General features: G+C 40.8%; 1 long non-coding RNA gene across 1 annotated transcript in view; it reads left to right on the top strand.

Moving 5' to 3' along the window:
• The first annotated feature begins 1,596 nt into the window (after positions 1-1,596).
• LOC133569985 (uncharacterized) overlaps positions 1,597-17,800 on the top strand; it is a 37,768-nt gene continuing 21,564 nt past the window's right edge. The window contains exon 1 of the long non-coding RNA XR_009810006.1: positions 1,597-1,785. This is a non-coding gene — a long non-coding RNA (uncharacterized LOC133569985). The remainder of the gene's footprint in view (positions 1,786-17,800) is intronic.

Below are 17,800 nucleotides of genomic sequence, written 5' to 3'. Positions count from 1 at the left end.
CTGGTCTGATCCGATTGCTTCTCGGGAAAACAATCCTCGCAATAATTTGCGAAAAAATCCACGCCCTTACACAAATTTAAAAATGATAAAAATAAATGTAGCGATCGGAATTAAACTCTATACAAAAGATTGAGAGTTGAGTTTTGTCTTAGCCAAAATACACATGTAAAAATAAATGATATGACAAGTACAATTTATTTAGAAAACTATTTAATGGGGCTGTTTGCAATGTTTAAACAGATGCCTGTAGCATTTAAGCAACTTCTTACGGCTTTTAGCACGTAAAGACGTATATACGCCCATGTTTATCACACACATTTGTTTGGTTAGCTAATGATAGTGATTTGGATAGCTAACTTTCATTGAATGTAAATACGCCATGTTGCAGAGGTGTGGAATCGAGTCACATGACTTGGACTCGAGTCAGACTCGAGTCATGAATTTGATGACTTTAGACTCGACTTGACAAAATGTAAAGAGACTTGCAGCTCGACTTAGACTTTAACATCCGAGGGATGTTAAACATGATCGAGGGAGTTGAGGTACAGAACGTGGACTCATTCAAGTACCTCGGGGTTTGGGTGGACAATAAGCTGGACTGGACTGTTAACACGGACCACCAGTACAAGAAAGGACAGAGCAGGCTGTACTTCCTCAGGAGACTGCACTCCTTCAACATTTGTAAAAAACTCCTGTGGATGTACTACCAGTCTGTGGTTGCCAGTGTTCTGTTCTACATGGTAGTGTGCTGGGGGGGCAGTACATCTAAGAAGGACAGCTCCAGACTTGAGAAACTGATCAGGCGGGCCGGTTCTACAATGGGAATGAAACTGGACTCACTGGTGACGGTGGCAGAGAAGAAGACTGTTGACAAACTAGTGAGCATCCTGGATGATGCCAGTCACCTTCTGCATAGCGTTATCAGTAGCCAGAGGAGCCTGTTCAGTGCTAGACTGCTTCATCCCAAGTGCAGGACTTATAGACTCAAGAACTCCTTTGTCCCACACGCCATTAGACTGTACAACTCCTCTATGGGGCGGGGCGCGGGGGGTACTAGGATGACAGGGGATGCAAAACAATAACAGTGCAATACGTTTTCATATCATGGTCACTACTGCCTACTTTGTCTTGTTATATTCTTATTTTACTGTCATATTTTTATACCCATTGTTGCTTTTTATTTTTTATTCTTATTGTAATATTTCTCAATTTTGTTTCTATTTAAACCCCCATTAGCTACTTTTTACTTTAATTTAAATTGATCTCAACTCTGTACACTGCTGCTGGAATTTTAATTTTCTTGAAGGAACTCTCCTGAAGGAATCAATAAAGTACTATCTATCTCTCTATCTATCTAACCATGACTTGTGACTTGACTTGGACTTGAGCCTTTTGACTTGACATGACTTGTTAGTTTCCCCAAAACCCAACGTTTAAAAAGTTATTCAAAAAGTTATTCAGGAGCGCTACGTGTCTGTCAGTGTGTGCGATGACAGTGTGCGCACTATCTGTCAGAACAACAGCCAATCAAATTACATCCATGTTATTTTCGTCACACAGTATTCAGCCAATCAAATTGCATGAAAACCAATGAAAAAGAGCTCTCAAACAACACGCCGATGAGGAAAAGTTATGCTAAAAATTGTTTTGTTCGGGTATAAAAACTATGACTTGGTCAACAAAAAACGAATTGCCTTATGAAAAGCATGCGGTTCGTTCGAAGATTACAGACAGAGACGCAACAAGTTCCAACTTCGTTCGACATTTGAAGTTGCACAAAGAGGGGTAAGTTTTGAATGTAAGCTAACGTTTATTGGCCAAGTAACGCAACTTTTATTTGCTGTTTAGTTAAATCAGTCACGTTGTGAAGTCACTGCTAAAGTTATAACCATAGACATCTTATAAGTAGACGCAGCATCGAGTGCTACTGCCTACTGGCGCAGACGAGATGAGACGAGACGAGACGCGCGGCCGCCATCTTGGAGTGGTGATCCCCTCCACTCAGTGCAATTATTTTGGAAGGAGCAATGAACTGTCGGCGAATTTAATTCATTTTACCTCACTGAATACCACTGATATTCACACGCTTTTTTGTCGTACCTGTAACTATGATAAAGGACACATTTTTTGGCGTGTTCATAGTTTGCTTAACAGTAATAGAATATTCTTATATGCTATAAGTGACTAGACGTCCAAGATCAAAACTGGGAATAATAATCCCAAAAAGGGGGAAAAAAATGGTCAACTATTTCTAAATTGAAGAAACAATATGATTAGGTTATATATACACGCATATATCCTACATAAACAATGTATGAATACATTATATATCTATATATCTTATAGACTGTATTTCTGTTGCTGCAACAGTAGAGAGTTTATTCTGTCTTGACAATTTGTATTAATATTTTGTATTACATTCTTCCCTTAAATGATCATGTTTACACCGATTGTTTTATATATATTTTTCATGTATGTTGCTTTGGATAAAAGTGTCTGCCAACTTAAACATAAACGTATATAAACACCTGAAAGTCTTTATATCAGCTAAAACCACCAATCTGTTTCACTGGATTCAGAATAAAAGCAAATTCTGTCTTACCCAACAAAGTTAGTATTTGAATATTGTTACTTGAAGACTTATTCCTGGTGACAGTTATACTGTTAAGAAAGTATTGTCTTATACTTTGCCTAAAATGAGAATGCATCATAATTAGTGGCGGCTGGTTAATTTTCCATAGGGCCATGAATTCTAAAAAGTACAACTCTGTTCCTTGTTATTTTCATGTATTTGTTATGTTTTTCATATGTACGCACACATAAACACACATACAGTATGAGATGAGATCGATGAGATAAGGTAAGAACAGGATAAAAACTGCTGTGGAACTGGTTACAATGCAAAATGCCATGGAAATACAATATTAACACCTTTGTGCAAATAAGTACAGTTGCACTTGTTTTTTCAAATGTGTTCATTCTGTAAAGGATTGAGTTAAATGTTTAAAATAACTGGTTAAAAGTGCTATTATGAAATGCAATGTCAGCACAATTTCTTTTATTATACTGTAAATACATACAGCGTTTTAAAAGCATACACAATCTGTGTAAATGTATTAGTGAAGTGAATTGAAGTGAATTATATTTATATAGCGCTCTTCTCAAGTGACTCAAAGCGCTTTACATAGTGACACCCAATATGTAAGTTACATTTAAACCAGTGTGGGTGGCACTGGGAGCAGGTGGGTAAAGTGTCTTGCCCAAGGACACAACGGCAGTAACTAGGATGGCACAAGCGGGAATCGAACCTGCAACCCTCAAGTTGCTGGCACAGCTGCTCTACTAACCCTGTGGTTAAAAGGACTTGAAATGACTCGAAACTCAAAATGCAGGACTTGGGACTTGACTTGAGACTTTCCAGTCTTGACTTTGGACTTGACTTGGGACTTGCCTGTCTTGACTTGGGACTTGACTCGAGACTCGAGGGCAAAGACTTGAGACTTACTTGTGACTTGCAAAACAATGACTTGGTCCCACCTCTGCTGTGTTATGTAACAACAAGAAGACTGCAAATTTTTAGTTGCATCTCAGGGTACTGCTTTTGTGTATGTGTACACACTCCCTGCATGTGCATGTTGACCAGGCACTGGTGAGTGACAAGCATTCCCTGGACCAACAAACCATTTTTATTTTTATTTTTAATTTCATTTTTAGTTATTTTTTTAAATTTATTTAATTTAATTAAATATATATATTTTTTCAATAATTCAGTAGAAACTGGATTTACGAAGGGCTCTTTTTGTGACCTTTTCGGTTTCGAACCTATACATCGCGCGAAATATGCACCTGTATGCGAACCATGTCTCGGCTTACGAAAGTTTCATTGATTCATTCATTTGTTTATTTTATATGCCGCTTGAAGCAATCAGGGGCTGCCATTTTGATGACATCACTTCCTGTTAACATCCGGTATACTGTAAATTTTCGAAGAATTTTGACGCGAGCGGCACGTCTGACAATTATTATACTTTGCGCTGGTCAGAGGCGTGTCAGAGTTGTAGAATTGTAACTTTGCGGAAGTTGCAAACAGCTGCTTCATCTTAAAATAATGTAGTAAATATAACGTGATACTACCCATCTCTTTTCCCAAATCGTTTGGTTGATCAGACATACTGTATGTATTCAAACATCAAATCTAAACATCTTAGAATACACTTAACATTGATCCAACACACTGTAGTGAACAGATAAATGGAGGCAAAAGGCGTCTCTCAGTCACCCCTATTGCTGCTGTGCCAAACAAAAGGCAGTGTTAGGTTCCCCGTGATTGGCTGACAGCCCATAGTATGGTTTTTGTGTAATCCTTCAAACTAACAAGCCACATGCTTGTGCTTGCAGGAGGTACATAGTGAATGTTTCCAAACTGTATTTATAGAAGACTCTGGTCTTCCACAAACACCAGACACTAACACATGATCTTCAGCATGACCCCCATGCGAGGTATCATACATACAATATTTTAGGGCATTTTGTGTGTTGTATTTACACTTATGAATACATCAACATTTGTATGTAATGTGTTGCCTTGAGCACAAGTTGTGCTGGGTTTGCAGCGAGCTGTGAATTAGGTAAGTTTGATGTGTCCACCCTCAATGCTTTTAGCGTCGCCAGTTATTCAGGGCTGAGACCTTTTTGGCCTCTCACTAGACCTGCATGCACCTTGCTGTCTGTTAGCGTGAGAAGCAAGGCCATGCATTTCAATGTTACTCCCACTAATTAAGTCCTGACTGGATACATTCTGCATTTGGTTAATTTATCACAAGCATATGAATTAAACTTTGCTTGTTAACCGATATTATGTTTGCAATTCACGTGTAGTTTATTGTGAAGGATTTGAATGCAAATCAGATGTGAAAATAATTAAAGCCAAGGTTCACTACACTGCTGCACAATGTGCATTTATAAGTGATGGTACCAGCTGGAAAACAACTGTGTATAACATTGAATGTGCAATAAAAGATGCACTAATGCAGTGGTTCTCAACCTTTTTTCAGTGATGTACCCCCTGTGAACATTTGTTTAATTCAAGTACCCCTTAATCAGAGCAAAACATTTGTGGTTGAAAAAAAGAGATAAAGAAGTAAAATACAGCACTATGTCATCAGTTTCTGATTTATTAAATTGTATAATAGTGCAAAATATTGCTCATCTGTAGTGGTCCTCCTTGAACTATTTGGAAAAAAGATATAAAAATAACTAAAAACTTGTTGAAAAATAAACAAGTGATTCAATTAAAAATAAGATTTCTACACATAGAAGTAATCATCAACTTAAAGTGCCCTCTTTGGGGATTGTGATAGAGATCCATCTGGATTCATGAACTTAATTCTAAACATTACTTCACAAAAAAAGAAATCTTGCTGTCAACACTGAATATTGCATTGTTGCATTTCTTTTCACAGTTTATCAACTTACATTTATATTTTGTTGAAGTATTATTCAGTAAATATATTTATGAAGGATTTTTGAATTGTTGCTATTTTTAGAATATTTTTTTAAAATCTCACGTACCCCTTGGCATACCTTCAAGTACCCCCAGGGTTATGTGTACCCCCATTTGAGAACCACTGCACTAATGATTACAAGTTAAAGCAGACTATGTATTTTTTATTTTTTTTCATTGTCTTGACAGGGTAGAAAACAGGACCAATAATACCTCTGAGTCATGGTAATTGTCAACAGAATAACTGATTACATCCGTAGCAATTTCAGACTTTTAGCATTGCAAATGCAATTACTGTTCAAGTACTCTTATATAGATAATGGATGTTCACTATTAATACAGTGCTCATTAAAATAGCGACTGTATATATTCAAGTTTGTTGTTATATCATGGGTTTTTAGGTTTGTGTAAATTTTTATCTGGACCATGGTGTAATAATTATAGCAATGATGGTGATGTTATGGAACTTCTGGGAGAAAAAATTATGGGATATCATACATTTCTTTACTTGTGTGTGTCCTAAACAGTGTTCGGAAAATTATTTACTTAAAATAGTAAATCATTACCATTACTTATTTTATCTTTGATGTATCTTGTATTCCAGGTTTCTCCCACCTCCAAAGACCTGCATCTGAGGAAAGGCTAATTGGGAAAAACTCAATTGGCCCGATTGCGTGAAAGTGGGTGTGAATAATAATCTACAGTATCTGTGTTGACCCTGTGATGAGATAGCGACTTGTCCATGGTGTACACCGCCTTCCGCCCGTGTGCAGCTGAGATAGGCTTCAGCCCCCCCGCAGCCCTGAGAGGCACAAGTGTTAGAAAATAGATGGATGGATTTCTAATCAATGCAGTTAAAATAGGTTTTGTGTTTCACATTTTAAAAGGTGGTGCCTGTTGCCAAGTGAAGCAAGGGAGCGCCATTGGCTCTTTTAACTCAGCATTACGTTACGGACTGGAAGGAGATTGTTGACAGCAGCGCCTGTTGTTTTCACTGATAGTTAATAAAGCGATTGAACGTGTGTCAATGGCTGTGTCTCCCATCCACAAATGGGATATTGGATGATTAATATTGTTGGTTGTCACTTTAGTGAATCTTCATTATTCCCCCACAGTAGTAGGGGAGGCCCTGAGTAGCTTTTTCAACATCAGACCGTTACATCCACAGAGCAGAATCAGAATAGTTTTTATTAGCATTGTTTGAGAACGGGTTCTCTGAGCTGCCGTTCGGTGCGTAAGCACAAACAACAGTCAGAACCAATTCCCCCAACCGAAGGCGGAGGTAAGCTACCCTCTCGTCTACTGGGATAAACTCCAACGTGCAGGCTTAGAGCCAGGGAGCAACAAGAACTGCCACCCCAGCCCGTCACCTCTCACTGCGTGTAACACTAGAGTGCAAGAGAGTCTGGCCCCTCTCGAGAGAACTGGTTGTGTGTGTCGAATTGAGTTTGACGACAAATGTTGGTAAATCTATCCAGAACTTCTCAACCTCGCGCACGAGCTCAGGCTCCTTTCCCCCCAGCAAGGTGACGTTCCAAGTTCCAAGAGCTAGCTTTTGTAGCTGAGGATTGTACCACTACATGGCCCCTCCTATGAGTTGTGAGTCCATTGGAGGGGGGACCCATGTTGCCTCTTTCATGCTGCTGACTGCCGTCATTAAAGGGGAACATTATCACAATTTCAGGAGGGTTAAAACCAATGAAAATCAGTTCGCAGTGGCTCATTTTATTTTTCGAAGTTTTTTTCAAAATTTTACCCATCATGGAATATCCCGAAAAAAGGCTTTAAAGTGCCTGATTTTCGCTATCCGTGAAGCCACCGTCCATTTTCCTGTGACGTCATCCAGTGATGCCAATACAAACAACATGGCGGATAGCATAGCAAGATATAGCGACATTAGCTCGGATTTCAGCGGTTTAAGGGATTCAACAGATTACGCATGTATTGAAACCGATGGTTGGAGTATGGAGGCAGATAGCGAAAACGAAATTGAAGAAGAAACTCAAAATATTGAGCAAATAGCTATTGAAGCTATTCGGCGATCACCTTCTAACCAACGATTGAGTGTCGCAGGATATCCATACATCTCTGTGCCATGTCTGCCTTAGCATCGCTGGTAAAATGTGCAGACCAAACGATCGGGACTATCGCATCTTGTGACACTGGAGCAATTTTAATCTGTCGATTGTTAAGTGTTTGTTTGGTATTAAATGTGGGTGGAGTGAAAGGCTGGATGCAAATATAGCTACAAATGTACATACAGCTAGCCTAAATAGCATGTTGGCATCGATTAGCTGGCAGTCATGCCGCAACCAAATATGTCTGATTAGCACATAAGTCAATAACATCAACAAAACTCACCTTTGTGATTTCGTTGACTTTATCGTTGGAAATGCATCTGCAGGATATCCATACATCTCTGTGCCATGTCTGCCTTAGCATCCCCGGTAAAATGTGCAGACCAAACGATCGCGACTTTCGCATCTTGCGACACTGGAGCAACTCAAATCCATCGATTGGTAAGTGTTTGTTTGGCATTAAATGTGGGTGGAGGGAAAGGCTGGATGCAAATATAGCTACAACCGTATATACAGCTAGCCTAAATAGCATGTTAGCATCGATTAGCATGCCGTGCTAATCGATGCACACTCCACGTAAGTCAACTTGAATCCGTCCCTGATCGTGATGTTACACCCTCCGACAACACACCGACGAGGCACGATCTCTCCAAGGTACCGGAAAACAGTCGAAAAAACGGAAAATAACAGAGCTGATATGACTTGGTGTTTGTAATGTGTTTGACAAAATGGCGGATTTACTACCTATGTGACGTCACGTTGTGACGTCATCGCTCTAAGTGCGAATAATAGAAAGGTGTTTAATTTGCCAAAATTCACCCATTTAGAGTTCGGAAATCGGTTAAAAAAATATACGGTCTTTTTTTCTGCAACATTAAGGTATATATTGACGCTTACATAGGTCTGGTGATAATGTTCCCCTTTATATAGAAGGATACGAGGTGCCTTGCCACCTGACGCTCACCATCGAGCTTCACCTCCAGGCCTGGCTCCAGAGGGGGGCCTCGGTGACGGTCTCTGGGCGAGGGAAATCGAAGTCCTAGTTTTTTATTCTTTATAAAGGTTTTCGAGCTGCTCTTTGTCTGGTCCTTCACCTGGGACCTGTTTGTCTTGGGAGACCCTACCAGGGGCCATTGAAGCCCTCGAACCACATAGCTCCTAGGATCATTGGAACACGCAAACTCCTCCACCACAATAAGGTGGCAGCTAAGAAAAGAGATAAGTGAACCAGTCCCTTAAAATTGCATAGTTACAAACAACCATCTGGGAAACATTAGTTGCAAAACGATGTCTGATTGCAGTGATTTATCTGACAGGTTAATGGATTTAATAACAAATTATAATCTTTAATATAGCATAATGATTTTACAGCTCTGTTTTTCAGTTTCTGCACAGAAATAGTTTGAACTGATTGGATTTTGGGCAACACTAATAAAACCTGCTACTTGGGATTCAGTCATTTGTTCTATCTTTCATTTGTTATCTATCTCTCTGTTGTACTACAGTGCTGTCGGATCTCTCAGAAGGATGCCTATTAGCTTGCTGATAAACTTTGCTTTCAAAAGGACAGCAAGGGTGCAGGGGAGGTATTTTTTTTCTGAATAGTCTTCTGTGTAGCTACAACTTTCACGCAGTAACTCATTTTAATTAGCTGCATGTTGCTCAGCATCAACAGTGTGACGCACGTACCGACGTCAGCTGATAAACATTTCTTGGCTCTATGGCTGTGAAAGAGGAGCAATCAGAATTAATCATTTTTTTTGTTCAGTGTTTACAGCCTTGTTGTAGGCTTTGTAGGGGACTTGCTAGCAATATCTATCCATTATTTTCTAGTTTTTGCAAACCCATTTCCATTTCTTATTGTCTCTATAAATCTATTCCATTATTTTTAATAATATTAATAGCAGTGCAAACATTTTTTTCCTCCCCATTTGAACACAAACAATGGTATTTAACAGGCTATAAACTGTTTACATTGACCACTTACAGCAGGGGTCGGGAACCTTTTTGGCTGAGAGAGCCAAAAAGCCAAATATTTCAAAATGTATTTCCTTAAGAGCCATATAATATTTTTTTTAACACTGAAAACAACTAAACGCGTGCATTTCTAAGTAAGACCAACATTTCTAGGGTATAAGAGGTCTATTATTCTTTGTAATAACATTGTTATTCTGAAGCTAACTGCGGAGGGGGCATGGCCAGCGGGCCTGCAGCAAACTGGGGTGTGCCAGGACAGGCCTCGAAATCAGCGACAGGTGCGTAGATGGTCCCCCTGGGCCTTGATATCTAATCACCTGTCGCTCTGTTATAAGCAGCAGCCAGGAGGAGAGACGGGGTTGGGGCTGAAGCCAGAGCGCGAGCGAGAATGAAAGATAAAAATACAATTGCTGGAAAGCAACTGAGAGACTTATTGAAAAGTAAAACAATTTTGTAACCCTGAAACAGGCTCTCATTTTGGTGCTTGGTGGTCTAAAGAACCCCCAGAGGGGCAAGCCCCACACTAACCAATAATAAACAAATAACTTCTTACCATTACGCAACTTCTTGAACAGGTGCGGTAGAAAATGGATGGATGGAATAAAAATGCATGAGAATGTTTTATATTTTGAACGTTATTGTAGCCGAGTGTCCTGGGTTCGCATAATTTGGGTACTGATAAAATAAAATAATAAAAGGGAGTCATGAGAGCAGGTCCGGTCTCCACCACTTTATTGTTCCCTTCTTTACACCTATCTCCATACCCATCTATCACCTTCTTCAACAACCCGCTTTTATATAGACCTCTTACGTCACAGCCTTACGGCAACACTGGAGGGACACCCTGAACTGTTTGTTACATACGTCCCCCCCTCAATTAGAAACGTCCCCGTTTCATCACAAACAAAATAGGTAACAAACAAGGGGAAATAGAACAGAGAAAAGAAAAAAAAATTCAAAATTCACAATAAATCAACAATATATTTTTTCACACCGTATTGCATAGGCTAACACACTGGCCCCTCAAAACATGCAAAAACTCCCAGATGCGAAGGATGTCACTCCAATCGCCCCATTTGTAAGATAGTTCAATTATGTGGAGGAGGTCGCCCCCAGCGAGATGGTCCGATGGTGCGCAGGAGGTTACCCCTGTCACCCCCTGCGAGATAGTCCGATTGTGCGCAGGAAGTCGCTCCAGTGACCCCCTGCAAGATAGTCCGTTTGTGAGATAGTTCGTTTATGACGCTCCATCATGCCATCCGACTTGGGGTTATAGGCAGTGGTGCACGTCCTTTTTTTTTCAAGCAACATACAGAGTCTAATTGAAGGGGAAACACCCTGGGGCCCTCACGGCCCCCATGGGAACCTCCGGGCCACATCCAGAACGTCCATGACCACCCTCCGGGTGGGCCGACAAACCTGGGACCCGCCCACGGGGACGTCAAGGGCACCGACGGGTCCGACACGCTCTGTACTTCTCACGCCACCGTCGGCGGTCTCTCAGCGCGAAGGGCCAGCAGCAAGACCGCGGGAACGCCTCCGCAACCAGCCGGGCCACGCCCGCAGCAAACACCTCCACGCTCTCTCCCGGAGCATGCACACTCGCCGACAGGTTGGCCCCGAACCGGTCCATTGTCTTTGTTTAAAAGCTGCCCCCAATCTCCCACGGGACGAGTTGGGAGGATCCGAAAATCCTCACCAGCTCCTGGTTGCAGTCGGCTCCCTCCGTCGGTGAAAGGAGCGGTTACACAAAACAAAAAGTCCACTTTCGACATCCATGCCGTGTGAGTGTCCGTCAAACAGCGCCTCCGGGCTTAAAAAGAGTCGTGGTCACCACACCACGTGTCCGCAAAATGGCCGGGAAGCTTAGCAGCTAACTCGAAACTCACGTGTCCCGTGTAAAACTTTCTTCTTCTTTTTTTTTAACACAGCAGTTAAAATAATCCCACCGCTGCCACCAATGTAGCCGAGTGTCCTGGGTTCGCATAATTTGGGTACTGATAAAATAAAATAATAAAAGGGAGTCATGAGAGCAGGTCCGGTCTCCACCACTTTATTGTTCCCTTCTTTACACCTATCTCCATACCCATCTATCACCTTCTTCAACAACCCGCCTTTATATAGACCTCTTACGTCACAGCCTTACGGCAACACTGGAGGGACACCCTGAACTGTTTGTTACATAATTTTTAACACTGTGATTACAAGTGGAATCATTCGTTACATATCATGTTAAGCAATGCCATCTCAGATTTATCCGAGAGCCCGATGTAGTCATCAAAAGAGCCACATCTGGCTCGCGAACCATAGGTTCCCTACCCCTGACTTACAGTATATGATAGAGAACATACTGTAAACAAAAGGCCTGACTAGAAAAGTGTGACTGCAGTTTAACATTTAGCACCCCATGAAATAGAAGGATACGGGGTGCAGAATGTAAAAGTTCAATCACACTTTACTAACAGATGTATTCCTCACATTTTGCTCACTTTTTTCATATTAAACAACATTTTCTCAAATATAACACACTTTTCTTACATTTTCTCACTTTTAGCTCATTGTCCTCACATTTAAGTTTACATTAAACATCAACTCTTCTATATCTAAATCTTGAATCCAAATCTTAAATCTAAATCTTAAATCCAAACCGACTGCTCACATTTAAACAGATGTTTTAAATCTAAATGTACATGTTATATCTAAATCTAAAACTAAATGTTGAATGTAAATATAAATGCTGAATCTAAATCACAAATCCAAATTACAATTTTAAAACCAAACCTAAAATCAAAATCCTCAATCTAAATCGTAAATCTATATTTTAAATGTAAATGTGAGCGCTAAATCTTAAATTGAAATCATAAATCCATCCATCCATTTTCTACCGCTTATTCCCTTTCGGGGTCGCGGGGGGCGCTGGCGCCTATCTCAGCTACAATCGGGCGAAAGGCGGGGTACACCCTGGACAAGTCGCCACCTCATCGCAGGAAATCATAAATCTATATCTGAAATGTAAATGTGAGCACTAAAAGTTAAATATAAACCTATATGGTAAATCTGAATAAAAATATTAAATCTAAACCTGAATGTTTGACCTAAACCTGAGGGTGGTGTGGCTCTGTTGGTAGAGCAACCGTGCCAGCAACTTGAGGGTTCCAGGTTCGACAGTGCACAACCATACTGGTTTAAATGTAGCTTAAAAATGTAGATAAAGGGTTTCACTATATAAAGTGATTTGAGTCGCTAGAAAAAAGTGCTATATAAATATAATTTACTTCACTTCACAAATGTTATATCTAAATCTTAATCCAAACCTAAATCTAGATGTTAAATCCAAACCTAAATGTTAAATCAAAATCTAAATTCCTCTTGCCAAGTGTAAAGATGCATATGTATCCATCCATCCATTTTCTACCGCTTATTCCCTTTTGGGTCGCGGGGGGCGCTGGTGCCTATCTCAGCTACAATCGGGCGGAAGGCGGATTACACCCTAGACAAGTCGCCACCTCATCGCAGGGCCAACACAGATAAACAGACAACATTCACACTCACATTCACACACTAGGTAACGACTGTCAATATTCCACCAATCCGAGGCCTCTCATTCGCAAAGCCACGCCCACATATCTGCCTCTCAGTGCCCGATATTTCTACATCTTACTCACTGCAGAAGGATTACAAATGCTTAATGACAAATTAGTCATAACAAAGACTATAAAAATGGGACCCATTACCTCCCTGTTTGGCACTCAACATCAAGGTTTTGGGAAATTGGGGGTTATATCACCAAAAGGATTCCTGAGCGTGGCCACTGCTGCTGCTTACTGCTCCCCTCACCTCGCTGGGGGTGGAACAAGGGGATGGGTCAAATGCAGAGGGTAATTTAACCACATATAGTGCGTGTGTGACAATCAGTGGTACTTTAACTTCAACTTTAATGCCAATAAAGTTGCTTTTTTTTTTAATTAAATGTAAGCTCCAAATGTGTATGTGCATGGTATGTTGTTGAAAGAGATATTTGAAAACAAGAAGCTCAGACACCCAACGCTTCATTTCCGCGTTTGACAATTAATGGGAATTGCTTCTTACACTGAGACAGTGAGCATGAATAAACCTATTACTATATGTATGTGTCTTTCATAATGTTGCTGCCGTGTTACTTCATGATTGTGTTACATATGAACATTACTTTTCTGTAAACTACGCAATCACTGTCATGTAAGTTGGGCAGCAACAAGTTGACACACTCACTTTTGATCTGTTCCTAAGAATATGTCTTGATTGTGAGCCAAACAGTAAAAACAAGATACAGAGAGGGTGATTTCATTTTTTGGTCTGATGTTCAGATCCAGGGCATGCAGATGTGCGCCCTTAAATAGGTTACTCTTCCATCTTCGTTCCTGCTCCTCGCAGGACTACACAGCACTGCCGTCTGAGTGTCGGCCATGTCTTGGACTATAATTAACACCCAGTATAATCCTGTTTTTACCATTTGGCTCACAAATTAAAACATATTCTTAAGAACAGTTTAAAGCTTGTGTGTCAACTGGCCGCTAAAGCATCTATTTTATTGTATTCATTGTCGTTGTCAAACACGAATGTGAAGCGCTCAGGTGGTGGAGCGTTTTTTCTTTATGCAACACATCATGCACACTCACACATTTGTAGCTAACATTTTTAACAATGTGCAACATTATTGGCATTAATTTGTCATCAAGTATCTGTCATGTTGCCTTCTTCTGCAGTAAGAAAGATTTAGGAGTGCCGGGCACTGAGAGGCAAAGATTTGGGCGCGACTTTGCGGCTGAGAGGATTGGTGGATTATTGACATTCTATAAATGTTTATCTTTACACTTGGCGAGAGATTTAGCGCTCACATTTACATTTAAGATTTAACATTTAGCACTCCCATTTACATATAAGATTTAGATTCAACATTGATGATTAGAATTAAGACTTTTTTTTATAACTTTTGTTTATTGGATTTTTAACATACATTGTCCAACATTACAATCGAACACTTGTCTAATGTTCTTTTTTTTTTCTCCCCCAAACAAATAACCCAAAACAAATCATATATAAAATTAAATAAAATAATTATCTTGAAAGAAAATAAAAAATATGCATCAGTCAAATAATTTCAGGCAAATATTGAAATGAAGCCACAGACAACTACACTCCTAAATGTCCTCAACACGGTGCAGCAATACACAAAGCAGACAAAAGGCTAATCAATTATTGACCTTTCAATTACTTTTCCATCAAGGTCAAATGTGAGATTAGTCCCTTTTACTGGTTTTAGGAAATCACCCCATAACTTCCTGAAACTTCCTAAAACAACCGTTCATACTTTTCTCCAATTTAAAGAAACAAAGAATATTTCTAATCCAGCGGCTGCTGCAGGGAGTCGCTGCGGCCTTCCAATCCAGCACAATGAGTCTAATGGTCAACATTAGACTCAAAAAAGAAGATGACAGAGGGGCTACGTCAAATAGTCCGTTTAGAAGATTCGGTATTATGTTAGTTGGAGACTGTTGACACAGATCACATAATACCATGTGCAACGATCTCGTGGGTGCTTCGGCATACTTGCCAACACTCCCGATTTTCCCGGGGGACTCCCAAATTTTAGTGCCCCTCCTGAAAATCTCCCGGGGCAACCACTCTCCCGAATTTCTACCCATTTCCAACTGAATTTCTACCCATTTCCAACCGGACAACATTATCGGGGGCGTGCCTTTATGGCACTACCTTTAGTGTCCTCTACAACCTGTCGTCATGTCTGCTTTTCCTCCATACAAACAGCGTGCCGGCCCAGTCACACTATATATGGGGCTCTAACACACACATTTAAGTGAATGCAATGCATACTTGGTCAACAGCCATACAGGTCACACTGAGGGTGGCCCTATAAACAACTTTAACACTGTTACAAATATGCGCCACACTGTGAACCCACTCCAAACAAGAATGACAAACACATTTCAGTAGAACATCTGCACCGTAACACAACATAAACACAACAGACTAAATACCCAGAATCCCATGCAGCACTAACTCTGCCAAGACGCTACAATATACACCCCCGCTACCCCCTAGCCCCCACACCTCAACATCCCCCCCAATCTCCCGAATTTGGAGGTCTCAAGGTTGGCAAGTAGGTGCTTCGGGGCCAGAGCACCCACGGACAATGCAGAGCACCCACGATGGATTGATGGCAAATTCCTTCTCACCATTAAGCAAAAACCGCGCAAGCTCATAAAAGTACCGTCGGATTTACGGCCCGTCCGAGCACCCACTGGCAGAAATGTAGAAATGCATAGGCATAATATTGGTATTATGCCAGTGCATAATACCAATATTCCATCACACGTCTTAGCCATAGAAGATTTATGAACTATTCTAAAGATCTCTGTCGAGCTCTCTTCAGATTTTTGTCACTCCTAAATCAGCCTCCCAAAGTGATTTAGTTGACTCAGGATGGGCAGCACGGTAGGACAGAGTTAGTCCATGTGCCACACAATACGAAGGTCCTGGGTTCGATCCCCGGTGTCAAGCGAAATAAGTGCTCGCTGCAAAATAAGTGCCCAAGCGTGTCGGGGCATATATTTAGCGCCTTGAGTGCGAAATATATGCCCACCCTATTGTATACGGTGTGTATGGGACGGCTTGCCAAATAATTGCCCCTGTGGCCTCAGTGAGAGTGCATACGAGGTATACTCATTAGTTAAACTTGGATTTGCTGATATTGTTAGCTAAAAGAAAAAACGTATCATACCAAAGTTACTGTGATATATATTGTCTTAGGCTATCAAATATGGAGAAACGGCAGGATGAAACAAATAAGATCAGTAGTTTTAATTTTGGTGAGTTAAGCTTTTAAAAATAGTGGACAAAGCATGTAGGCCCTGTATTCTTTTATCATAGTTTCTAATCTGTTGAACCAGATTATTGGTTTATTTTCAATTGTTTGGGTGTTCTTTTCCTATATAAAACAAGACACAGAATTGCTCTGGTAGACGAAACTTCAAACTTAAACTTAAAATTCCCCTAATTACATATTTTTTTACATTGTCCTCAGTAGCTTACCTGAATTGTCTCTTGTGCTTTAACCTTGATGGACACATTCCTTTTTTTGATGGTAAAGGTTTTAGCCACCCAGTCTCAAAGCAAGACTTGAGGTGTTATCTCATGCTGCCCTGGCAAAACAACAGTGAAGTTGGGTCCTGTCCTTGGCAAAGAGCAGTGGCCACAGCTACTGCAAAGAGTCCACAATCAGAAGTTCCTTTCTGTTTCTGAGTATTCATATACTGAATTGTCAGTTGGCTGTTTTCGGAGAACATGTATGAAAGGACAGAGAGCTGTGATTTGTCTTTTTGGAGGCTCTGCTGCTGTACAAACTATCATACACCTGTACAGTATCTTGTGAAATGATGTTGCTGGCTGTCACCCAGTGCTGTCCTGTGTTCAGAATCTGAACCCACTGTCTGTCTGGAGAGCCAATAGTTGCCTGTTGAGCACACGATTCAAGCAAACTCACACTTTGTAAACTGTCAACATGCAGAAAATGCAAAGCCAGCATGCTTTGTACCTTGTTAATGACTTCATCATTCAACCAGTCTGTATTGCTGTCCAGAAGTTGAGCACTAGTCTCACTCAATGTCACAAGTCAACAGAGTCTCTTGGCAGGCTGGTGAGCAGACAATGACAAGTCACCCAGTTTAGACATGCCACACATAGGGTTGGTAGAGGTCCAGCCATCATGTGCTTTGAACTGAACTCTTGCGGCTGTGTTGGATCCACTGTGGACTGAACTTTCACAGTATCATGTTAGACCCGCCGACATCCATTGCTTTCGGTCCCCTAGTGGGGGGGTTTGCCCACATATGTGGTCCTCTCCAAGGTTCTCATAGTCATCATTATCACCGACGTCCCACTGGGTGTGAGTTCTCCTTGCCCACTGGCTGTGAGTTTTCCTTGCCTTTGTGTGGGTTCCTCCAAGGATGTCGTAGTGGTTTGTGCAGCCCTTTGAGACACTTGTGATTTAGGGCTATATAAATAAACATTGATTGATTGATTGATTGAAGAGAGTCCAGATAATTCTGTTGGTGCTGGTGTTGAAGGAAGGTTAGAAGGTGACTGTTGAGATGAAGGTGGAGTTTGCTTGAAAGGCTTGAGGTGTTGCAGACTAATACTCTTTAACACTTGGCCTGTCTTGCTGTTCTTGAGAACTGCTTAGTGT

The sequence above is a fragment of the Nerophis ophidion genome, linkage group LG02, assembly GCF_033978795.1.
Source record: "Nerophis ophidion isolate RoL-2023_Sa linkage group LG02, RoL_Noph_v1.0, whole genome shotgun sequence".
Taxonomy (NCBI): Eukaryota; Metazoa; Chordata; class Actinopteri; order Syngnathiformes; family Syngnathidae; genus Nerophis; species Nerophis ophidion.
The sequence above is the reverse complement of the archived record's forward strand: the minus strand, read 5'-3'. Positions and strand labels throughout refer to the sequence as shown.